We start from the raw sequence: 26765 nt of genomic DNA on the forward strand, positions 1-26765 counted from the left end.
CGCACCTCGTATAAGGATTATAGATGCCATGTACGTCACAGTACGCAATTTTTATGAAATGGTTTATTTTAATTAAAGAAATTATAATAACGAAAATATTATTAATATTAAAAAAAATTCTTCATTAAAATTATTTTATCATTGAATAATCAGATAAGTTATCAATTCCTAGTAAGAGTTATGATTTGCTAGAAAAAATTATGAAACAATATAGTGTTGTTATCGTCTTTTCGAAGAAAAATATGATATTATTTTCGGTTGCAGTGTCGATTGGGAGGTGAAATTAAATTTTCATCTGAATTGAAACTAATACTACATTTTTCTTCGAAAAGACGATAGATAAAAATACTATATTGCCGTTTCATAATTTTTTCTAGCAAATTATAACGCTTACTAGGAATTAACTAACTTTATACGATTAAAGTTCAATGATAAAATAATTTTAATGAAGAATTTTTTTCATATGAATAATATTTTCGTTATTATAATTTTTTTAATTGAAATTAAAAAGTAACCATTTCATAAAAATTGTGTACTGTGACATGCATGGCATCAATAATGAGCGATCGACATACGATAATGGTTATCAATTACTTGGAATTATTTGATTTTCTTCCTCACGGCCAAAACAATAGAATTCTGTAATTTTCGTTTTTATAATTTGTAATTTGTTATCGATTTTATTATTATTTTGTCTGCTTCAATTGTAGTTTTTTTTTTTTTAAACATCACCTAACTATATATTATACTCGTAATTTTACTCATTATAATGATAATTTACAATAATACAGTCAAAACAACAGAACATCTGATAGTTTTAAAAAGTGAAATAAAAAGGTATCACTTTTTATTTATGAACCTTTAATGACCTTGATTGAAATTTATGCTGAATTGAAAATTCGTATATCCTAGTTAAAAATTTGTGTTTCTAGTTTAGTTATTACTCTGTATGTATTTCTGGAACCAATTTTGAGTTAATTACAGAACTGTTAATTAATTAATTACCCACTGTTGAATTCTCCCCAGGATTTTTGCTTCATCATATCTTAAAACTGGAAAAATGGCAAATGAATTATTTATTTAATTTTTTTGTTTTAACGCATTTATCTGGCTGTATGAATACTTTTTTCTTAATAAAGGTAATTAAATATTAAATTATATTATTTTTTTAATGTTTAAATTTAGAAAAACCTGGAAAATTGTAATTTTTGCTCATTAAAAGTAATAATTTTTTTTACATTTTTTTTATAGTCCCATCAACAATATTAAAGTCGATAGCCATTCATCAAGTATTAGAATTGTAAGTATAAATTTACCGGTAAATGTGTAGTCTTGAACAGATTCAAGCTGACCATTCCTGAAACGTGATAGAACGCCTACCGTCAAAGAACACCGGCATTCACGATCTAGTATCCGAATTCACATAAAAGCTACCTTTACTAAGATTTGAACCTTAGAACTCGATTTCAAAATCAACTGATTTACGATAAGTAATTTTAATTTTTAATCTATTTATTTATTTAATTTAATTTCTTATTTCCCTAATGTGTGTGTTGCAATCTGTTCAACTATTGAACAATAAGCAACCCCCCCCCCCTACGGGGCCAATGAGATGAGGATAATATTGATGACACATAAATGAGGTGTAGTCTTTTACAGACTCAGGCCGGTCATTTCTTAAGCCACCGGGTTGATCTACTGGTGAACGCGTCTTTCCAAATCAGCTGATTTGGAAGAAGAGTTACATCGTTCAAGTCCTAGTAAAGTCAGTTATTTTTACACGGATTTGAATACTAGATCGTGGATACCGGTGTTCTTTGGTTGTTGGGTTTCAATTAACCACACATCTCAGGAATGGTCGAACTGAGAATGTACAAGACTACAATTCATTTACACTTATACATATCATCCTCATTCATCCTCTGAAGTATTATCTGAACGGTAGTTACCGGAGGCTAAAACAGGAAAAAAGAAAAGAAAAAGGGTAAGATACAAGAAAGTCTTAAATACAAAAGAATGATTCACATGCTCATTAAAAAAACTTTGACTTCATCAAACAAAAGTAGATTATGAGCGCCTTTCGTTGTAAGTTTATTAAGCGCCGTTAATAATTAGCTTCTAATGAAGTTACGTCATCATGACCGTTTTACTCAGAAACATAACGATTCAGACGAAATAAATTAATTGAAATCTCACTCAGTATCTTCGCCTTTGTTAAGTAACGCTGAGCTAGTAAAAATTGTATAGTGACTCATTTTTTAATATAAACAAGGTTTCGTGTTGTTATGACTGACCTTTTTTTATGTAGGCTATGATAATAGTGATAAGTGTTATCGAAGGCCGTGAATTTCATGTTCAATGTTTCTTTTTATTAAACAATCTATGCAGTCTTCTTTACATCATCGATAAATGTAATCTTATAATAATTGTAAATATTTATTACTGTAAAAAGAATTTATATATGGATGAGTGTGTGCCGCAAGCAATCTCGCGTGTATGATATTACCGTGACTTAACAATAGCTTTAGTAAAAAAACAAAAAACCATTGTAAAATGGCGTTATAATTTCTTTCTTGCATTCGTAATCAGAGAACAACTAATGTTATATTGTTAATAATAAATATTAAATTTTAATTAATTTTTTTTTCAGACATTACTGTTTACTCTAAAAGTTTTCCATTTAATGAGAAAAAATTTAAACGTTTATATAAATTTAGCAATCAATCTAAATTTGTTTGAATACACGTTTCGAATTTTTTAAAAAATATATCACAAAAAAATTCTCTAAACGCTAGGCTAAAATGTATTGTTACTCGGAAACCAATAACAACAAGAGATAAATATTAAAATTTAAAGTACACGACTGCCAAAAAAACATTCCTCTCTAATATAGGATAATTATAGATCGTGCGAGTAACAATCGGTTCAGCCGTTGAGCTGCTACGGTGGAACAAATATACATACACAATAAATACTTTTTGGGTAGTCGTGTAAAAACACTCTCTCTCTCTCTTTCTGTTTAGCTTCCGGAACCACCGTAAGATATTACTTCAGAGGATGAATAAGAATCATTTGTATGAATGTAAATGAAGTGTAATCTTGTACAGTCTCAGTTCGACCATTCCTGAGATGTGTGGTTAATTGAAACCCAATCACTAAAGAACACCTGTAGACATGATCGATTATTCTTTTTTTACTTTTTTTTTACCTCCGAAATCACCGTTAAATATTGCTTGAGAGGATGAGAGGAATGACAATCAGCGTGTGAAAATGGCATGACTGACCGGGATTCGAACCCGGGACCTCCAGATGAAAGGCCGAGACGCTACCACTCGCGCCACGGAGGCCGGCTGATCTATTATTTAAATCCGTATAAAAGTAACTGCTTTTACTTGAAATTGAACCTTAGAACTCTCGACTTCGAAATCAGGTGATTTGCGACGACGAGTTCGTGTAAAAACAATAGTAAGACAACTTCACACGTATGAGGTTTCCGAATCGTTCAGAATGCGAGTTATTCAAAACGACTCATTCATCTGATAAATTTTCAAATTGTTTAAAATTATATATATATATATATATACACACACACACACACACACACACACACACATTTATATAGCCTGTGACACTCTCAGTAATGCAAGGATTCCAACGCGGAATCATACCTAAATCGGTTCAACCGTTGAGCTGCTACGGTGGAAAAAACATACATACATCCTAAATACTTTACGCTCCTTTTTGGGCAGTCTTGTAAAAAGTGAAAGAAAAGAAAAAAATCCTAAAAAAATAACATCTATTTCTATAAAATCGTAAACTAAACTATTTTAATTAAGCCTGGCACTTTTATGCATGAGAAAGAGTCATATATTATTCATTTGTTTATTTATTCATCAGCAATAACAGGCTAATCCCCAGTAACTATTGTGTTTGATTGTAATGAATATTTTTAAGAGTGTGAAAAATGACATGCCTACTGGAACTCAAACACAGAATTTCAGTATGAAAGGCAGAGATGCTGCTACTCCCCCATGGAGATTAAGCATATGTTATTTTATTAATACCTATTTAATTACAAGTAAAGAACTTCCATCAGTTTATTTAAAATAAAATATTTTCTTTTATAAAGCTCACATAACTGTGTTAAAAATCTTTAATATTTTAATTTAAAAAAATACTTATTAAAAAGTTTATTTAAAAATTTGATTTTTCATCATTTGTGTTTAATATGTACAAATAATATTAAGTGGTGTAATGTCACCGCCCATTATCCACGATCTAAATCATTAAAGTATCATCTTCTAGGTAATCTTTTTCTTTTGCACTGATTTAATTTCTTTATTATCTTTACATACTTGTTACTGTTACTTTATACACAGTATTAATTATATTTACACATTAATATAGAATTTAATAAACTATATTATACATACAGAATAATTACCAAAAGGTTTGGTAGGTGTCTCCCTGTAATTACAAAGGAAAAAACAGAAAGGATAATCCCCAGCCTATTCCCGCATTTCACGCTCGATGTCAGAAAACACACTGAATATGAGAGCAGACGTTTTGCAATGAGTGAGCTCTTATGCGCTGGACGTATGTTAGCTATAAAGAAGAGTCCTGGTCCGGATTATATCCCAGCACCAATTATTAAGAAACTTATCAATCAAGCTCCATGGGAGATGCTAGAGGTGGTCAGCCATGTGCTAGTAAACAAGACTTACCCGGAGTGTTGGAAGGAGGCGAGAGTTGTGTTATTACCGAAGAGCACAGATGAAAGAGGAAATATGACGTATAGACCATTGAGCCTCCTGAACACAATGGGAAAGCTTGTGGAAAAGATGCTGGCTGGCCGCATAGTGAGAGAGGTTGAGGAAGGCTTGGGCATAAGCCCAAATCAATATGGCTTCTGGAAGGGGAGATCCACCGTTTAGGCCATCAGTAAGGTGATTAATTGGGCCGAGGTGTCTAGAAGAGGTACTTGGCGAACTAGACAGATTCCATTAATGGTATCACTTGACGTGAAGAATGCATTCGGTACAATAGCATGGAGACACATAAATACGGCCATGGAAGAGAAGAGAATCATTTTGTACCTGCGGAGACAAATTGAGGAATATCTCAATGAAAGAAGGTGTAAGATTAGTACACAAGATGAAGTACACTTCAATATCTCAGGCGGTGTGCCGCAAGGTTCAGTTCTGGGCCCATTACTGTGGGTCCTGGCCTTTGCTGGCGTACTTAGTTTAAGGTATCCAGAAGGGGTACTGCATATTAGCTGTGCTCGTACAAGCTAAAACAATGGAAGAAGTTAAAGATAAGACAAACGTGTCACTAGAAATAGTAGCTAGATGGTTGCGTACAAGAGGGTTACAATTATCTGTGAATAAGTGTAAATATGTCAAGTTCACCGGACGTAAGGTACTAGAATTGGTTGATATACACATCGATGGTCACAGAATAGAGGAAGTACAGATGCTAAAATATTTGGGAGTCACATTGCAGAAGAACTGTCGTTTTACAGAACATGTTTTAAAAATATGTGATAGTGCAGAAAGAATGATGAAATGTTTGAATGCGTTAATGTCAAAGAAGAGAGCACCAAGGGCTGCGAAGAGAAGACTTCTTGCACCGACAGTGACTTCTGCAATGTTTTATGCCGTTCCGGCATGGTGGTCAGCATTCAATATTGGAAGGAATAGAGATAGAATGAAGAATATACACAGAGGGGTACTCTTAGAAGTTGTATCGGCCTACAGAACGGTCTCTTATGAGGCCCTCTGTGTCCTTTCTGGAGTTTTCCCTATAGATCTTATCGCTAAATACAGAGTTGAGAAATACTTTGGCAGAACAGGTAATGAAGTAAAAGAGGAGATATATAACTTATGGCAGCAAAGATGGCTGGATGCAGGGGTAGCTATTTGGACTAGATTATTAATACCCGACATATTAATATGGACAAGTAGGCGTCACGGTGAAATGGATTATTATGTTACACAATTTTTAACAGGGCATGGTTGTTTCAATGCATATCTTTATAAAATTGCCAAAAGAGATCAGCCTACGTGTATGTACTGTGTAGAACAAGATGATGTTGAGCATACCATTTTGAGGTGCCACAAATGCCAGGAGTTAAGGCAGTATGCAGGTATTAGAGGGAAAACGCCGAAGGAAATAGTTGACTATATGCTTGATAGTGAGGTAAAATGGAAAAAGGTTGCTGATTACATAAGAACAGTTTTAAAGCAACAGAACATAGTGTCTTTGTACTTGAGACGATGTTTTACATTGTCGAAGTCATAATGAAGACAGGTAGTATAAAATAACAAATTAGAGAGTACCATTTTTTGTAGTGAAGCATTAGGTTTTATATATACTGCTCCAACTACCAGAAAAAAATGTTTATACTTCTTACTGCAATTAATTGTGTATTTTTTAATGGTATTCTGATGAAGGTTCTTCCACAATTTACCTGGTTTCATGATAATACTTAGGCTGTTCATATTTTTACCTGTGGACTAATTTACCTAACATGATGTTTTACGGTATTATTTTATAGGACATTATGCTAACAGATGGAGTGTGTAAAATTTAATTTGAAATATTTGACTATAGCTTGACCAAGCTTAGAATATTAAAAATAGAATTTTGTAGCGTATGAAAAATACCATGTCTGATCGGGAATCGAATCCGGGTGAAAGGATGAAAGGCCGAAACGCTACCACTCCGCTATAGAGACCCGCTTTATCACTTGCTAATTTAGTAATACTTTGCAGTATCGGATTTTATTAATATTAGCGTTAGTAAATAAATTCGAGAAAATTTAGGTTTTTTTTTTAAACACTGAAAACAAAATATTCTAGGCGATTTTTATTCATCCTCATTTAGAAATTTTTAATTTAAATTCCTGTAGTATAGAACTCTTGTTTAATTTTTTTCTAAATGAATCTTTCTTGGAAATGAAATTTTATAAAAAATTATTTAATAGTTTTATCAATCTGTTAAATTTCCTAAAATTATATCATTCACTAATGAAACAAATAAATTTAATTAGGAAACTGTAAAAATTACGCGATGCAGAAAATTAGCGAACAAAATAAGACAGGAAAAGTAAAAGTTTGCATCTATTCTAAATAAAAAGGTCGTGCATTATTACATAAAAAGGTCAACGTGCATTATTATCGTATGGTAATTTGTCCTTAGACAGGTCCCTTCCACCATCTTTCTCTCAGTTCTCCTCTACTCCCAGCTAAACTTTTATCATCCTAATCATATTCATATAAATTTTACTCTTTTCCAATTTTTTGGACCTTCTTCTAATCCTTCTAGACTTCTAATCAATCTTTTTGGACCACATCAATCCTCGACTAATCCTTTTGGATCTTTAATCAATCCTTCTCAAGCCTTGATACATCCCAAAAAACTAACTTTCCTATTCTGAATTGGTGTAATTAAGCTTCCATTTACCTCATTACTTCTTTATTTTTTACTTTATCTGTCCATTTAATTTTCAATTTCCGACATGTCCACATTTCAAATGTTTCCACTTTTTCTTACCCCTTTTACTTATTGTTCATGTTTCACATTCGTGCATAAGTACAGTCAAAACAAAACGTAACATTTCAGTAGAAAGACTCCAGAATCCATCTTATATCTGTATTTCCATCTTAGTCTACCGATTCAAAATTTAGAAATAATTTTTCTACCAAACAAACATCTACTTGTCGATTTTTTTTAATTCTCTTTCCCAATGCTTTTTTTTTTTAAGGAATATATCTACATAGTATTAAATTTTTTCCAAGATATATGCGTATACAGTATCCGTAATAAACATTTTATAATAATGGCGCAGTTATTACTGAACTTTTTCAGAATTGGTAGCTGCACGGGAAAGAAAGGCTGTGGATAAACTTTTCCTGGAAAAAAATGTTGCCGAACCATATACGTAACTCATCTTATCACACGCTGTAAATAAAATGTTAATCTCATATAAGCTCCTACATTGGTCTCACGTAATGACTGCACTAACACAATGACTTACGCTCGATTAATATTGGGGAGGGGCTTTTTATGATAACAACCAATACCTATGAGGAACCTAGGTTCTCTCCCAGTAAAATCTAGGTTCAGCTTCAAAATATGGAGGAATTAATGTTAGTTTATTTATTGCATTGAACTGCATCAGACTTTGATAAAGCTACATTAATTATTCTCTTTTATTAATCAGTTATTTTAAACTGAACATCGCTTAGTTGAAAGACATAAAATTCAAAGAATAGAAGTATAAAAACATTTTGAGATAATAGTTATTATACTCCTCCAATCCTTCTAAATTTAATGTCTGTTTATCGTTTGATAATAGTACAGATGTGTTCCATTATTATTGCTTCTTGTTTAAAAGAAAACCCTCAAAAGTTGAATGTATCAAAATGTTTAAGAGTTAACGTATTTAGCCGTTTAAGATGAAAAAAGAAGCTTTGGTTCTCTTACAAAAAATAATTCGATTAATTTTCTTCTTTTTTTTACTTTTTTAAAGATTTTAAATGTATGGCACTCGCCCAATTTGATGATATATTCAAATGTTAATATGGTATCAAACCATATCATCAAGATATACATCGTTAATAATAATGTTAATTGAAGCGAACTTCCTTTATGTCAAAACTAAAGTTAGTTTTGACTAATTCTGTAAATTTTATAAATTGAAATAGGGAAAAATTAAACCAAAATTAAAATATTTAACTAACCTAAAATAAATTTAAACACTCGTAGAAAAAAAAATATATATATATAAAATGACAAAATTTGTAGTAATATTTCATAGCAATGACCACACAGAATCTTTAAATGTCTGTTAATAAATTAACAGATAATCTGAGGCCCTAAATAAGAACAAAAAATCAAATGACCCGAATAGGCCACTATAGCAACCGACGTAGTATCGAATGAAGTGTGTATAAATGACATGTAGTATTAATAATTCAAGCTGATTGTTAAGAAATCGATACCAGACTCATAAAATCTAACTATCGGGAATAGTTATTAGTAATAACTATAGGATACAATGACCGAGGACGATAATGAACATTGGATTTACATAAAATACATTGTTCTAACGATCGTAATTACTTATTATAATGGAATAAATAAAATATTAATATTAGTTTGTTTTATTTCTCCTTTGTTAAATATTAGATAATGGTACACTATTATATTTGTATAATATGTTTTTTAGTAACTTTCATATCTCTAAAAATAGTTTGTTAAATATTTATTAAATAATTTTGCTACCTGAAATAGTTTTCGATATTTATGTAGTCGATATACCAGCTGTAAGTTCGTTAATTGATTAGTCTTAAAAAATGTTATTACATTATTTATTTGTTCTTTAAATATTTATGCCGAATTTTCTCGATATTTCATTATATGGCAAATACCGTTTAAAATATCAAAGATTATTTTCGAATAAATGTGTTTCAATTTTGGTTTATATATTTTAATAGATTATCGATCTAAATTTCTTTTCTGCTAACCTTAAATAAATTAAAAATAAAATAGGTGACAGAATTTAAATCAAAAAAATACTTATAATGTTTTTTTTTTTTTTAATAATAATCAAAACCTAGATTGCATTTTCGATTTTTAAAAGTTTAAAACTCTAAAACTAAAAATAAATCCGCCGAAATAAGGTTATTTATACGTAAATTAATTTTTTTGATCAATAACTACATTTTAAAAACAAACTAAAAGAAAGATTGAAAATAGAATAAAGGAAAATTTGACACATTATAAATATATAAAATCGACTGCAGTGTCTTGCATTATCTGAAAAATGTTCACAAAATTAATTTAAAGAAATTATAATTTTAAAAAATTCAGTATCTGTAAAATTTATTATACTATTAATTCAAAAGCATTATACTGTCTCAGATCAACCATTCCTGAGATATGTGATACCATTCCTGCCTTTACCAGGATTTGAACCTTAGAACTATCGATTTGGAAATCAGCTCTAGAGGAAATCTGCTGCAAGAAGGAAGTATGATAAATAATCAATCAAAAATAAAATGGGGTATGGGTGTTTTTTTTTGCATTTCTCGACATTTCACGACCCATGGACCCAAAAAACAAAAAAATGTAGGAGTAATATTCGTACATATGTACGTGTGTTGGTGTATTTGAAGCTTTTGATGAAATTTTGTACAGAATCTCTTGTATATTGGGCAATTTGTTGGTAAACTTTTGAAATTAATATTTCCAGGTGGGGATAGATATGTTTTTGGGGTCAATTTTTTTCAAACTTTTATAAACATCACTTTATAGTAAACTTAGTACTTTCGTGCATGCTAATCTTATCATATAAAAAAATAAAATTTGCCCCAAAAAATACCCCATTACCGAAAAAGATAACTTTTTAGTTATGGCATATTTTTTAATCGATTTTTTTTTGTCTTCCTAAGCGTAGTAGTAATACAAGTTACTAAAAAGGGGTTTGAGGATAATAATGGAGGTGGTGAAGTCAAACAAAGGATAAAAATATCGATTTTTGAATTTTTTTTTAAATTAAGTTTTAAAGTTTAATAATAATAATATAATAAAATTTCATCATAATTCAACCGTACCCTAAAAAAAATCATATCTAAGTTTTTATTGGTTGTATATTTTTCAGTGGATTTTTTTTAGTTTTTTCCGTTTAACATTGTAAACGTCGAAAATCAAAGGCTTTTCTTGGAAGGTAATTTTGAAGGCAGAATAAAGAAAAAAATACAGATTTCTTTCAATCATTAAATTTTTTTTCGATTTTTTAAACATATAATGATATAAGTTTACAACAAAACTTCATAATTAATTACTTCCACCAAAAAAAAGAAGCCTTAGATATCTCTTTTCATGTATCATTACTTTTCCACTGAATAAGAATAAACAACCAATGCCAGGAAAGTGTTACAATTTTCTTGTCAACTTTTTGTATTATTTTATTTAATAGATACCTTAACTTGTCAATCATAATATTAAAAGGTTCCCTTGCTTTTAAATTCTATCAAGGTGGAGTATTTCTTTGATTGATGATTTATGCAGTCTTTATCTTTCTTGAGATAAGCTTTATCTGTCCAATATAAGAGGTGCACGCCTCTTATATTGAACAGATAAGTCATCGTGAGCAAAAAGAATTATCCACCAGGTTGGTCTAGTGGTGAACACGTCTTATCGAACCAACTGATTTGGAAGTCGAGAGTTACAGAGTTCAAGTCCTTGTAAAATCAGTTATTTTTACACCGATTTGAATAACAGATCGTGGATACCGGTGTTCTTTGTGGTTGGGTTTCAATTAACCACACATCTCAGGAATGGTCTAACTGAGATTGTACAAGACGACACTTGATTTACTCATACATATCATCTTCATTCATCCTCTGAAGTATTATCTGAACGATAATTACCGAAGGCTAAATAGGAAAAAAAGAGGATGAAAGGGTAATAAAAGTTGGAAGTTTCAATGGTTTAAATGCTTTTAAGTTAAATTTAAATTTTGTATTGCTATTTCCTTAAGCGATAATTGTTTTATATTTTGTTAAGTACTGTTTACTTTTTCAATTAATATTTTTATTATTAATAATAAAGTGACAAATAAAGAGATGTTATTGATGAAGAAAGAACAATTGTAAAAATATAGTTAAAAGAAGAGACAGACTTATAGGCCACATATTAAGGCATCCTGGAATAGTCGCTTTAATATTGGAGGGACATGTAGATGGGAAAAATTGCGCAGGCAAGCCACGTTTGAAACATGTAAAATAAATTGTTAGGGATGTAGGATGTAGCGGATATACCGAAATGAAACGACTGGTACTAAACAGGGAATCTTAGAGAGCTGCATCAAACCAGTCAAATGACTGAAGAAAAAAAAATTATTATTATTTTGTTTATTATTGTTTAAATATAATTTTTCCGTAGTGTCTATGGATAATTGTTTGACAATCAAAATGCTCATCTAGGTTTAAATTTTAAATTAAAAAATATTTGTAAACAGTTATTTGAGCGAAGATTTCAATTTTATTTCGATGCTCATTTAACATAATATGTTTTATTCAATGGATAGAAAGGAATGTATAAAAACAAGGTCATATTTCACTCAAGGGAGCATTTGGTTAGATTATATTTATAATTTCTCTGCAAATACCTCCTAATACCCATTGATTTGGAAGAAAAAAATTGAAAAAAGTGGGTGTCGGATTCCGAAAAAGTACCATTATTTCATATAGTAACCATGGATAAAATGCATTAATGGTTAAAATAAAACGCAAATGATTTGTTTGAGAATGAGAGAGACCTCCCACAGTTTCACTTCCATGTATATGTAATTTTTACTTGGTTGAAGTTCTATTATATAGATTCTAGTCACATTTATTTTTTCTTAATCCAATTTTTTTCTTCTTTTTTTAAATAAGTTAAGATAATCTTCGTTTGTGAACTTTAAATTCTGAACAGGACCAAATCCTCCAACGGGAACAATGTACAAAATCAATGTTTTATAAATCTCGCACTTTAAGGTTTACATATTTATGAAATGAAAGTTATGTATTCTTGTAACTTAACAAACATTTTAATTAGTTCAATAATACATAAATAAGAGAATTGTAATTAAAACGTATTTAACAGAAAATTTATGTGAAATTTTCTTTTCAGAAAAGAAAGGGTTATAGAACAGCTAAATAGTTATAGAAAGCTAGGGTGGTCTATAGTGGTTTAGTAGAAATAATTGAACTGCGCTTTTAGCTAACTTATTCTGTCCCTGGCACACATATTTATCCTAATCAAATCCTCACCCTCACTCTAATTTATTCTAAGATATCAAAAACTTTGTTCTCAGTTCCTATCATTATTAAAAAGAGTATTTTTTTTTTTTTTAAACTGACAGCAGAGTTGTAATACTTTCCTAGCTTGATTATGTATTCTTCTGTAGTGGAAAAATAATTTTATGCATAATAAAAGTTATCTAGTATTTCTTTTTTTGGTTGGGGGTAATTTATGATGAAGATTTAATGTAAAATTATCATTATATCTTTAAATAAAAATTTTAAAATTCAAAAAATCGGTATATTTAACCTGTTCTGTCCCCCCCCACCACAAAAATCACCTTCCAAGAAACTTTATAGATATCTCTGTCTACTATTTCAAAATAAAATCCATTAAAAAATAGACATCGAATAAAAAGTTACCTAAGTTTTTTTTTTGGTGGGTATGAATTATGAATTATGTTGCAATGTTTTTTACAAAAATGTTATTATTTAAATTTTTGAAAAATTAAAAATATCTACATTTTAAAAATTTGATCGGCTCCCCCATCACATATTTTCCCCTAGAATTTTATTTTGGGTCGTTTGCATTACAATTATTCCTGCCTAGGAGTATTTTTTTTTTAATTCGGTTAAAAATATGCAATAAATAAAAAGATAGCTTTTTTCGATTTTTGGGGAAGGAATGAATTTTGGAGCAAACATATTTTTAAAAAGGGTAAGATAAGCACGCACGAATTTACTGAGCTTAATATAAAGTGGGGTTATGTTAGTAAAATTTTGAGAAAATTGACTCCCAAAATATACCCTCAACATCTGAAGACATTGACTACAAAATTTTACCAACAGATTGACCCATATACACAAGTTTCTCTGTACAAAATCAAAATCAGTTTATCAATTCAAATGTTATTAAGTTTTAAGTACGACAACACACTTACATACAATTATTATTACTCGTACATGCGTACGTATGTACTATGTAGGAACATTATTCCTCCCAATTTTTGTTTTTTTTTGTTTTTTGGGTCCCTGGGTCATGAAACGTTGAGAATTGCAAAACCCCATATCCCAGTTTTTGATTAATTACCATACTTTCTTTTTTGCAGAATAGTTGTAGAGATGTTATGCCAGAAAAGTAAAAACAGCAGCACCATTTACCGAACCGGGTTAATAACGCAGAGTGTTTTTCCTTACATATTATTTTTACATAAATAAATAATCTATTAAGAATAATCCCTTAAAATTATTCTTAATCTCATAATTGCTAATTGATCTTCATTTTTGTAACATTTCCATTTTTATTGTTGTTAAAATTCGAATTTTTCTAAGTTTTCTTTGTTTTATTCAACCTATCTTACGTCATTTTGTTCATAATTAAATTCTGTACAAGTTTTATTTAAAAGGTTTTATTTGTTTATTACACATTTAACAAGGTTATCGTAAAGAATTGAGAGGAGAGTGGAAGAAGTGTTAGGAGAAAACAATTTTCTCAGTAGATCTCATAGATCTCATTTATGAAGTTTGGAACTAGTTTTGACAATGTACAGAAATGCACAGCCCATTGTTTATTTAAATAACTTTAGGTATTGTATAAATATTGTTAAAATAATACTTTTAATTATAAGAACTACCCAGATAAAGAACTCGTACAAAACCAAACATAACCTCGATAGCTCATTTGCGGAAATGACGGTTTCTGATTGGTTGTCAGTACAGCTGGTGAGAAAAGAAACGTGTTAGTTTTCTCACAAGCTTTAGGCTCTATTTTCCATACGAAATAGCGAGTTCTGATTCTAACCGAATTATAAATTATAATCGAATTCTATGATACAAATACTAAAGGAAAGCAGTGCCACCTAAATTTTCGATTTTTTGGAACATGTGATGTTTGATTCTAGGGTACCCATCACGGAGTTTGTTACAACTTCGTCGATAAGAGGCGACGAAGTCGACGAACTACGTTTACAGTTCTAAACATGACCTAACGGTGAAATGAAAATAGGGAAAAAATAAAATAAGCGTGAAAACATTATATTTCAGTTCAATTAAATTTGTAATAAAGAACACTTTAAAAAAATACCTCGAATTTTATTAGACAACGTTTTTTTCCATTTGAAGAACCGCGGAACTCGAATATGTCATTTTATTCATTTTTTTAATGAACCTTTACATTAAATTATCTAGCGGCGTTTTCGCGCCGCTAAATAGCAGTAGGTAACGTACAAAAACTTTATAATGTACTTGAGATAATAAAAATTTAAAAGAAAATATACTACAAAATAAAGTACTAAACGTGAAACAATTTAATTCCCACTACTTCCTTAAAAAAAAATAATAAATAAAAGTATTAGTTTACGAGAGATTATACTAGTTTTATTAAAAAAGGAATAAATAAAACAGAAATAAATTCGATTGATAAAATCGAATTTAACGATAAAAATCGAGAGTTACATTTACAAAGTAATAACTGCAATATCACATCACCGATCTTCGATTCGTAAAGGTCATTATACTAGTTATTAAAAAAGAAAAAATATGATATGAAGAGAATGATATGACTATCAACAAAAAAAAATTGGCCGTGAAATTCAATTTGTTTGTTCTAGGAAAGGCAATAAATTTTAATAATAAATCCATAAGATAACAATCAGTAATTCATAAAAAAAAATAATAATCTAACAAAACGCGTGACATCCAAAAAACTAATTACAATGAAATTGTAAACCGTACGGTAAGAGTCTCGCAAATATAATTTCCTCCGCTCAAAAAACAAACATTTCTGTAACATAAATAAAACTATTTTTAACAAAATGATACTGATATCAAAAAAGTAAAGACAATACATTTCTGTTATCAAAATCTGTTATTAATTTAGAATTTTATTTTAAAAAGATATATATATATATACATGTTAAATATATGTAATAGACAATAGATATACAATAATAGATAATAAACAATGTTTAAGCGTTCCATATAATAAGCCAAAAAAAGGAAAATTTGTTACAAAACTCTTACCTGCCCGATTTCATTAACTAATCAACGAATAATCATAATAATTGTATTATTTCTGTAAAAAACTGTGATATGTATTACATATAAATGAAATCGGGCCAGTAAGAGTTTTGTAACAATTTTTTCTTTTTTTTGCTTATTAAATGGAATGCTTTAACATTGTTTATTATCTATTATTATGTATATCTATTGTCTAGGTATTACATATATTTAACATGTATTTTTTTTTAAACAAAATTCTAAATTAATAACAAATTTTGATCATAGAAATGTAGTGTCTTACCCTTTTTTGATATCAGTATCATTTTGTTAAAAACATATTACAGAAATTTTTGTTTTTTGAGCGGAAGAAATGATATCTGAGAGATTCTTACCGTACCGGTTTACAATTTCATTGTAATTTTTTTTGGTTATGTTTATTCCCACCTCTTGATTTCCTGAAGTAACGACGACAACCCACTACTATATGTAAAGTCAAAACGTAATAGAATTGATGGTAAGCCCCCTTTAACCTGATAAAGCCAAATTTTTTTCTTATTGTATGGAAAGGTTGAGAGATAAATTCAAATATATATATATATAATAAAATGTTTATTTTTCTTAATGATTTAAATATGATTCTTTTTTAATTATTTAAACAGTTTATGTAATATAAGATTATATTGAAAACATGAATTTATCTTTTTCCTAGGGGTATTATATAGCAACTACTAACTTTAATGACAAATAAGTACTATTATTTACACTTTTTAAAAACGCTACAGACTTTACGTATCTATATTTTGTACACGCAAATATAAAATACATTGAGGTGTGAGATGTGTTTAAAAACAAGACCGTGTTGTATAAATGTGATTTACTATGATGAAAAGTACTTAGGCAAGTATGAATGAGGATGACATATATGAGTATAAGTGAAGGGTATAATCTTGTACAGTCTCGGATCAACCATTTCTGAAATGTGTGGTTAATTGAAACCCAACCACCAAAGAACACCGGTATCCACGATCTAGTATTCAAATCCGCATAAAAGTAACTGCCTTTACTAGGATTTGAACGTTGGAACTCTCGACTTCGAAAACGACTAATTTGCGAAGATGAGTTCATCTCTACACCACCACATCCTTGTAGATTGCGTGCGGTATGCGAGGTTGCGTCGTAAATTTAATTTGCCTAGGAACATTCGTCAAATCCTGGGCAATGATAAGAACGTTTTGGAACGACTGTTTTTATTTCTCAGACGTGTAAATATTGTACATATCTTTTAACAGTGTTAAAGTAATCTGAGAAGGAGCCTTTTTTACACTCTACACTCCTCTCGGAGTTTCTTAGAGTTATACTATTTTCATATTTATATTTTTATTTTTATTTTATATATATATATATATATATATATAAGAGAAAGAGAGAGAGTTTATTTTTGTTCTATGATAGTATTAATTTTTAGTTAATGTTAGCTGTAATAGTAATTTTATGTAATAAAACTTGAACACAAAATTTTGTTTTTTGATTTTAATATTTAAGTTAAAGTTTTAATTTTGTTTTTTAATGCTAGTCTAATTTTTTTTTTTTTTTTTTTAATTTTAGTTTTAAGTTTTAATTTTGGTTTTTAGTTTCTATTTTTGTTATTTAGATTGTATTTATATATTTTATATTTTTGTTTCCCGGGCAATGATAACGTTAAAAGTTTTTTAGTAAAAAAAACCTAGACCAACCCAGTGGGTTAAGAAGAAACATATTGCAATGGTTTATAACCCAATACATTTTATAAAGAATTTCTTTATTGTTATTAATAATACACTAAAACGTGATAATCTATTTGTTTCTATCACATACTGTTTTCCCAAACTCGCTAGATTTTTTCTTCCGTTTTTTTTTAATAAACGAGTATATTGCCTGTTATCGACTAACTTATACTATGTTTTAGCACTTATATGATAACACGCTATTTCAGTCCGTTTATAGCACTAACTAGAATCGATTGTAGTTTACAGAATTTTTTTTTAAGTTTGTTTTTTTTTTATACCCAAGTTTATGGTTTTACACGGGTTTTATAATCAGATACTCTTCCTAATACTGATCTGTTAAAAATAATAAAATCTGAAAATTTTTTATCATGCAAAATATGCTCGAACCTGACCGGGATTCGCATCGGAACCTTCTACATAAAATTCATTGGTTGATAGGTTATAAGGACATTCATATTATATATATATATATATATATATATATATATATATATATATATATATACAGTTTTTAGATAAAAAGTATAATTTTGGTTTCATGTCAACTACAAATAAGAATTAGTTTTTAATTTATAGAATTTTAAGCGTGCATTAAAATCGTGCGAATAATAGTGGAAATTATTAAAAATTATAACAAAATAATAGATTGGTATTGTATAAGTAATCTCTATACGTCATAAAATGTTGACTTTTTATTAATTATGTTTTACGAGATCGTTTTTAGATAAGAGTTGATAGGTTCTGGCGGCGGGGTCAGCGCCTTACTGGTCATAGCATAGATTAAATAAACTTCAAGGACACGGCTACATGTTTTAAGTTTAACGCCGCCGAGCTGGGCTACAGGTTAAAATATGTTAAACAAATACTCGACCAACAGTTAATAGCAAAAGTACAATAGAGGATTTGTTACCAATATACTCAGTCTACTTTACTGTTAAGTCACTTAATACATTCGATCAATAATAAAAGCCAGCGGCCGGTCGTGTATTAGCTAGTGTACGAGTTCACTCGTACCCCCGTAAACATAGCGTGTTGAGCTGCGTGACGCGTGACCACTTGGAAGAAACGGGAAAGTTGTGGCTACCGTTCTCTTTTTATCTACATAAAGTTGTACCGCGATAAGAAAAGTAACGGCCATTTTCCAACCAATAAGAAACGTTCTTACTGGCTACCTTATGTGCTCTCTCTGATTGACATCAATAAATAAAAATTATTATTATTGTTATTCGTATTTTTCTCAATTAACAGAACACTCACCTCATATACTCGTACCTTATTCATCCTCTGTCCTTCAAATATTTTTTCTTTTGCTTGAACTAATCCATAATTTTAATGTCATCTAATATTATATAATTAGGATGTAGTCTACGCTTTGCAACTTAAAACCATTATTATACACTGTATGATTAATGTTCTACCTTGGATTTGAATATACTTTTAATAAATAGATTATAAATCTTTAAATATAGTCAGAGAAAGAGCTGTATTAGACTGTTATTAAACCCTTACTATTAAATGAAAAACTAAATCCGCATTTCGATTGTTAAATAGTCATCATCAGAAGAGAAAAATTAAAATAAATACCAAAAAAACAAAACAAACTGACGAATAAAAAAAGTTTGAAAAATAATTAATAAATAAACAGCCAATATTCAAAATACAACAAAAAGATTACTTTTTTGTATTTAAACAAATGCCACTGTAAATTGCTTTTTTCTTCAGAGAATGCAGTCTTCGTCTCATATTTATTAAATTAAAAGGTTGGGGAAAAAGTAAACAAGCAGTAGTAAAAATAAAAAAAAAAAAAAAAACTGTAAGCAAGTAAGCAGTATCCTTTATTGACGTTGTTCAACAGCAAGCGTCCACAAGAATTACGACTTTTGCAGCTGGTACCCAAGTAAATCTACATTTAGGTAGTAGAGGGAGGCAATTTACAATTTAAGCGTAAAACCACTGACAGTTCACCGATCATGCGATCTCGGTACTCAGCTGCAAATCCCGGAAAAAGTCTTAGCGCTAACCAGAACAATAAAACCTTTTCTTTTTCCTGTTTAGCCTCCGGTAACTACCGTTCAGATAATATTTCAGAGGATGAATGAGCATGATATGTAAGAGTGTAAATGAAGTGTAGTCTTGTAAATTCTCAGTTCGACCATTTCTGAGATGTGTGGTTAATTGAAACCCAACCACCAAAGAACATCGGTATCCACGATCTAGTATTCAAGTCCGTGTAAAAATAACTGGCTTTACTAGGACTTGAACGCTGGAACTCTCGACTTCCAAATCAGCTGATTTGGGAAGACGCGTTCACCACTAGACGAGAATGAAAACTGAATCTGAATTTTTAAAAAGTAAAATGATATGACTAGTAATGTTTACAAATGATTTACAACAAATTTCAACCTTGCCACAATTAATTACAAGGTTTCTGCCATCCACTATTCAAGGCTTCTACCTTGGACAGTGGTTTTATTCGAGCTGGCCTTGGAGCATTAGTAACAGATCAGTTTGGAAGTTTTTGTATGAGCAGTACATGCCTATCAAAATACAAACTATTTTACCTTGAGATTATTCTCAGGGTACTAATCCAAACTTTTTAAGTATTTTCTTTCTCAATGGAAAGAATTCTTAACATACACCTCTAGTGGTTAGTGGCAGAACTGTCACCAGCATCAGTTTACTGTTACCATATTGGCTGGTATTCTGGGTGACCACTTAGTCTGTTTTTTACCTGAAATGCCAATGGAAGATTTGCCCCTAACACACATGGATTGGTTGAGGAAGCCCAGTAGCATAGCCTGCAAGGTCTCCCAATTTCAATCCTCTTTGACTTTCTTATGGAGCCATTTAAAAAACACCTGCAAATGACACATGTATACAAAAATTGGTGGATACCATAGAAAAATTGTTCATAGTTTAAATTCTGATAGTTTTAAATAACCAATTTCTGTTCATTAACCGAAAAACATGTATTAAATACAAATTATTTAATATTTCATGATTTCAATAATTTTATTGTAATATTTTAAATATTAAATTTAAGATAGTTGAGAATTTTTTTAGGAGGAAATGAAAACTAATTCTTTTGTACAAAATAATCCAGCAGTTGCAAAGATATTAACAATTAAAAAGTCTAATGACTGCCATATTGAAGTGGATTGAGAGATTAGGTTCATTATTTTTTATAAGTAAACCTCAAGGTACCCTAGAATGAAATTTCAGCTCTGTGATTAACCATTCCTGAAAGTTTTTTTAAATTCAAAATGGTCCATAGCTGGTAGTTATCAGACTTAGTTTTATTTCGATCTGGAGGATCATTCTCTGAATTTTAAAGCTATTTCCTAAGAATATATAATTATATAATGTATTGCCCCTTAATGTACTCATATTTTTTAATCAATTTTTTGACTGATTAAATGCAAATTCACCTTAATCTATTGCTTATTGAAGAGAGGGGCAACCTTGAACTGCCCCTTTTACAACCTTGAATTGTTTCTTCTTGTATATTGTACTTAAGACTTGATTTATCATTATTTATCACTCTTTATATTAATTCACTCTGTAAAAGAAAAAAATACCCTTTGAAATTATGCCACCTCGTTTAAATGAATATCTTCTTAGTGACAGAATTATTCATGTTTGTGATAACTGTTTCAGTATTTTCTCTACAACTGAGCCAAAAATTCATATAACCATTACATTCAATATTTGCAAGAAGTATGAATTTTCCCTGCGTAGATTACAAACTAAGATACAAATTGAAAAAAATCAAAATGTTTCAAAAAAGTATAGAAAATTACATTCTAGATTATGGCAAGAATCAAATGCAAAATAAGATTTCTCTCTTGCCCCAGTCAAGTGTATATGAATACATACAGTAATATCTTAGGATATATGAATTTTAATTTTAATGCTGCCCTACACTCTGTGGTATTGGAAATTGGAGGCATGAAAACTTTGAAAGACGCTCAAACCTGTGTGCTAGCACAGCTGTAAAGTATAAACTTAAGAAGTTTAACGCCACACTTAAATTACACACGCTAGCTAAAAGGTAAAAATAATTTTAGGATGGTATATCAGAGTTGATTTGACAACAAGCTTTGATGGTGATATGCATGATTATGTGAAATTTATTACTTTGAATTAAAAATTTGATATTTTTTCCAATTTTTTTATGTGTGATTGTCTAAAGAGAGGAGAGCTCACCAAAGAACAATAAAACCTACATCGACTTATCAGTCGCTAGAGGGGGATTACATGAAGATGCCATCAACAAAGCCGATGAAAAGGATAACCCTCCCCCACGCCATGAAATCAGTAATCAGCAACCCGTGCTCAGTTCTCAAGCAGGAGCCAAGTATCCCTAATGGGTTGCGATGCCACTCCGTGAGCACTGCATGCCCAAAAGACTTTCTCATCCCATCACACCCACACGACTACATACGAGGGCTCTAAATAAAGTAATGATAGTAGTTTTTTTTATTTTTGCAGCAAAGTAGCAACACTGTAAAGTTACTAGTAAACATATATTTATATGAACAGCTGATTTATATTAGATATTAATATTTTTAGTCTATTGTTGCCACATGAGAGGTAAACAAACTTTACTTGAAATGAGTTTTTGTTGTGCGTTACAAAATTGAAAAAGTTTCAGTAGCATTCTCACCGAGTTTAACACAAAACTTGATTGCACAACGTTGCCTATAATTAGTATCACAAGTGATACTAATTATAATAGTATCACTATTATAGTGATATTATAATAGTATTATAATTATAATAGTATTATAATTATAATAGTATTATAATTATAATACTAATTATAATAGTATAATTAGTATCACTTGTGATACTAATTATAGGCAACGTTGTGCAATCAAGTTTTGTGTTAAACTCGGTGAGCATGCTACTGAAACTTTTTCAAAATTGAAAAGGGAGTATGGAGATGACGCTCTGTCACGAGCCCAAGTTTTTAGGTGGTTTAAAACATTTTCAGATGACCGGAAATCAGTTGCAAACGATCCACGCTCTGGAAGACCGTTAACATAAAAAAGTGACAAGTTGAGTGAATCGGAGACTTGATACGGTACGACCGGTGATTAACTGTCAGAATGATTGAATTTGAACTGTACCACAGTCCATCAAATTTTGACAAACGAATTGAACATGAAAAAATTTGTGCAAAATTGGTCCCAAAAACCTCACTGTTAAACAGAAAAACAACAGGGTGGAAGTGTGCCGCGATCTTCTAGGGTGAATTGAAACTGATCCTGATTTTCTAAAAAATGTTATTACTAGTGATGAGTCTTGGATATTTGTACAATCTAGAAACAAAACGACAGAGCAAGGAGTGGCACACATCTAACTCACCACGCCCCAGAAAAGCAAAAATGAGCAAATATAAAATCAAAACCATACTAATTTATTTCTTCGGTAGTAATGGCATTGTCAGTAAGGAGTTTTTGCCCTACAGGACATACTGTAAATCAATATGTTTACCGATAAATTCTTGAAATACTGCGGAAAAGAGTTGCCCGCGTGAGACCAGCCATCAAAAACAACTGAAACTGCTGCAACATGACAATGCACCTTATCACACTGCACTCTCATTTAATGAGTTTTGGCAAAGAAAAACATTCCTGTATTTCCTCAACCACGTTATTCACCTGACTTGAGTCCCTTCGTCATTTGCCTGTTCCAGACATTAAAAAAATATCTCAAAGGACACTGTTTTGGAACAGTAGAAAACATTAAAAAAAAACGTAACCGACCATCTGAAGGATATTCCGGTTTCTGAGTTCCAACACTGCTATGAAGAGTTGGAAAACCGTTTGAAGAGTTGCGTGGCTTCTCAAGGGAACTATTTCGAAGGTGACAGAGTCCATGTATTGGACTCTTGTAGTGGATTATAAATAAAAAGTTTTTCTGAACCAGTCTCAATACTTTATTTACAGATAAACGAACGCCGAAAATTTATTACAAAAATTTATAAACGACGCCGAGCACAACAACATTTTTCTTCTCATATCTCTCGCTTATACCTCCTCTCCTCTACCACCACACAGCAATTTTATTCTCACCAATCAGATAACTTTGTAATATATTTTAAACCAGCCCAAATTGAACTTAATTTTACCACTCGGACTGAACGCTAAAGTTCTAATAATAGGCCTTCACATACGGTAGGATAATATAAAAATTTATCTCAAGAAAGGAAGAAATATTGTTTCAAGAACGGCAATCGTAGAAATCGTTTTATCCTATGTTAAAGGAAATTTAAGTAGAATAACAGTTAGTGTTCGTATAATAGAAAAACAAATAGATTTTTAATAAATTTTAAATTCTACAAAGTTATTATACATTGATATAATGTTACCATATTGTTTATATGTAATAACTGAACGAACCAAAATAAATGCTTTGTTCACAACAAATAAATAGAGTTCGATTGGTCGGTGATAATGAAAAATAAAATTTATTTTAATACAGTTACATATCTACAATTTGTGTTCCCGCAGAACAATGAATAGATGAGAAGAATGTCTACAATTAATTCTTTTTCAGACAGCTTATTCTATCTGGCACTATTATATCTGCCGTGAAGATAATAACAAAATGAATTTTTTGTTGCATGTAAAAAAATGTCTACCTGACCGGGACTTGAACCTACAACCTCCGAATGCAAAACAAAGATGTTACCACTCTACCATGGAGATCGGCTTAAAAAATAAATAGAGGGTTACAGTATAAAAATATGACGAGTTTCTTAAAAGTATATAAAGACTGAATAATTTAAGGAAGTCCGCAGTGTTAAAGGCCTTTGCGTTCTGCATTAATCACATGACGAAAAACCCCGCTCTCTGATTGACTGAGGTAATTCAATTTCCCTTTTTCCCCTCAGTCATTAAAATAACAGCAATATTTTTTTCCTTAGAATACGAAACCAGTAACATGATTTCGTCATCATTGAATATTTGTCAGTGAACGATATAACTTCAGTTAATTTGATTAATACTTCATTCAAATATAGTTTTTAATTTCCTAAACTTCTAATCTTATTTGTTACACGATCCAGTTTAATTTTCAATATCAGATCGATCATTTGCGAATAATAACCATTCACGTGAGTAATTACGTCACCTATATTTTGACTTTTAGCTTTGCAGCGGTTTATCCGATTTAATCAATTGTACCCAACTAATTGTTCTTTACAAAAGATCATAGATTTGACCCGAGTTATATGCGGAATGAATACGTTATCTTTTTTTTACAACTTAAAAAATAAAATTAAGGCATTTGTGCATGTCTATAATCAAATTTAATGCAAATAAATAAATATTTATTCTGATCAGAACATATTAATAAATAATATAGATCACGTCAATGTAAGATAATTTATAAATATAAAAACAAACTATAATATGAAAGAAAAGAAGATCTGTTTAAACATAATAGATTCAAAATAATTAGCAATTCAGAAGCTGATATTAAAGATTATTTCGAGAACACATTTATGTACATGTTGAACGGGACAAATCATATTTCTTTTTTTATTTCCGTAAAATAAAATGTTTTAATTTTTTTTTTTTAATGAACTGGTGGCTTCCCACCAGTTAAATCTGGGAAGCGAGGTGGCAATGCAATTGGATCTTCACGACCGACCCACCTACCTGGGAATTGTGTATCAAGAAAATCTCAAACTTCTAGGCGGTAGTGAGTTGGTCTTGTTGATAACAATAGCATCCATCTTGATCATCATCCTCTAAATGAGGAATTAAACAATTTTGAAGCGTATAAACCACCTTCCATTTCCGGTTGCCTCCTGGAAGAAGAACGGATCGTACACTCTTTGCTTAAGACACAAAAAAACATTGATGTGCTGCAAAGTTTCGTGAGGGTTTTCGCTACCACATATTCGGTAATTATGGTGTTCACCTCGCCACTAGTGTGTGAAACTTTAATTAATCACTAAAAATTACATTGTCTAAAAATGTATCGTTGTCTGCAATTCTATCCAGCATTTCTACACAAAACTGCAGCCGATAACTTTGTCGTCATCTGTAATGTGTTGAACCACGGTTAGTTGTATGGCTTCAAGTGCAATCGTTTACGTAATTCGCGCGAAACAGTCGTTTGTGATAGTTTCACGTGACGCACGTCGAGTTGATTTCTTCGAACTTGATTTCATCTGACTTGTTTCACAACAGCTTCAGGGACGCGTACCCCACGCGTCCTGAATTATATGCCTATTCTATGAAAAGTAAATTGTATGCCTAAGAGTGAATTGTATGGGAGGAGGCTCCCTACCATACTCTCCTCGAAAATTACTTTGAACTTCAGTTGCTGACTGCAAATCGTGAAACCAAAACACACAGCGAGCACGTTCCACACCAGTAAATGTTTTCATTTTTAACAACACTGGTGACAGTACTGGTGGCCGAATTCGATAGTAATGTACTACGCGAGTCAAAAATTGATGTGTTATTCTATGAAGTGAGACCTAACCGAATCTGTAAGTTATTTAATAAATTTTCAGTTTGTGAACTCCTTTTTGAATCACCCGGTATTGTGTTTAGTCATTAAAAAAAGTTGTGTTTTCTGGTTTGGTAAGGCTGAATATTGTTTTTAAGAATGAGTGACCATTATTTTTTATGAAATATTGGAAATTCATAAATATAAACACAAAGTAAAGTTAATATATTTAATCTTCTAAATACAGTTTTACACAATTCGTATTTAGGGGAGCCAGATAACGATTTGAGATTCCATTTTCGTATTTTAAAAACTCGTTCTGAGTTTTTGACGGAGCCCCAAAAAATGACGTTAATACTTTATGCAAGTATGTAAGTAATATTAATAAATATTTAAAAATTATAAATATGCGTATTATTATTATATATAATTTATATCGTTTTATTAAGGAGTTTCAGAGCAGAACAGAGCAGCTTGATTTAGTTACAGACGAAATTAGTTTCATCATCCCATGAGAACTTGTAATCTAATAAAGCATTCAGAAAAATTCACTTTATGGGGAAAATAAATACTATCGTTATGATTAATGGGAATTTTATCCACTCGATTAGCAACATTAGATGTACCTGAGAAGTACAATACAACAGTTTTATCCGTATTTAAAATTAGAAGGTTACAATCCGGTGAATAATTTTTTGAGCTGCTATCGAAGAATTTTCAATTTCTTTTA

At 30.5% G+C, this 26765-nt stretch overlaps 1 protein-coding gene across 2 annotated transcripts in view; it reads left to right on the top strand.

Moving 5' to 3' along the window:
* The window catches only part of Rsph3 (Radial spoke head protein 3), a 121156-nt gene that overhangs the window by 48519 nt on the left and 45872 nt on the right, over window positions 1-26765 (top strand). The gene's annotated exons all lie outside the window — the stretch shown is intronic.

This window comes from Lycorma delicatula, chromosome 10, assembly GCF_047948215.1.
Source record: "Lycorma delicatula isolate Av1 chromosome 10, ASM4794821v1, whole genome shotgun sequence".
Taxonomy (NCBI): domain Eukaryota; kingdom Metazoa; phylum Arthropoda; class Insecta; order Hemiptera; family Fulgoridae; genus Lycorma; species Lycorma delicatula.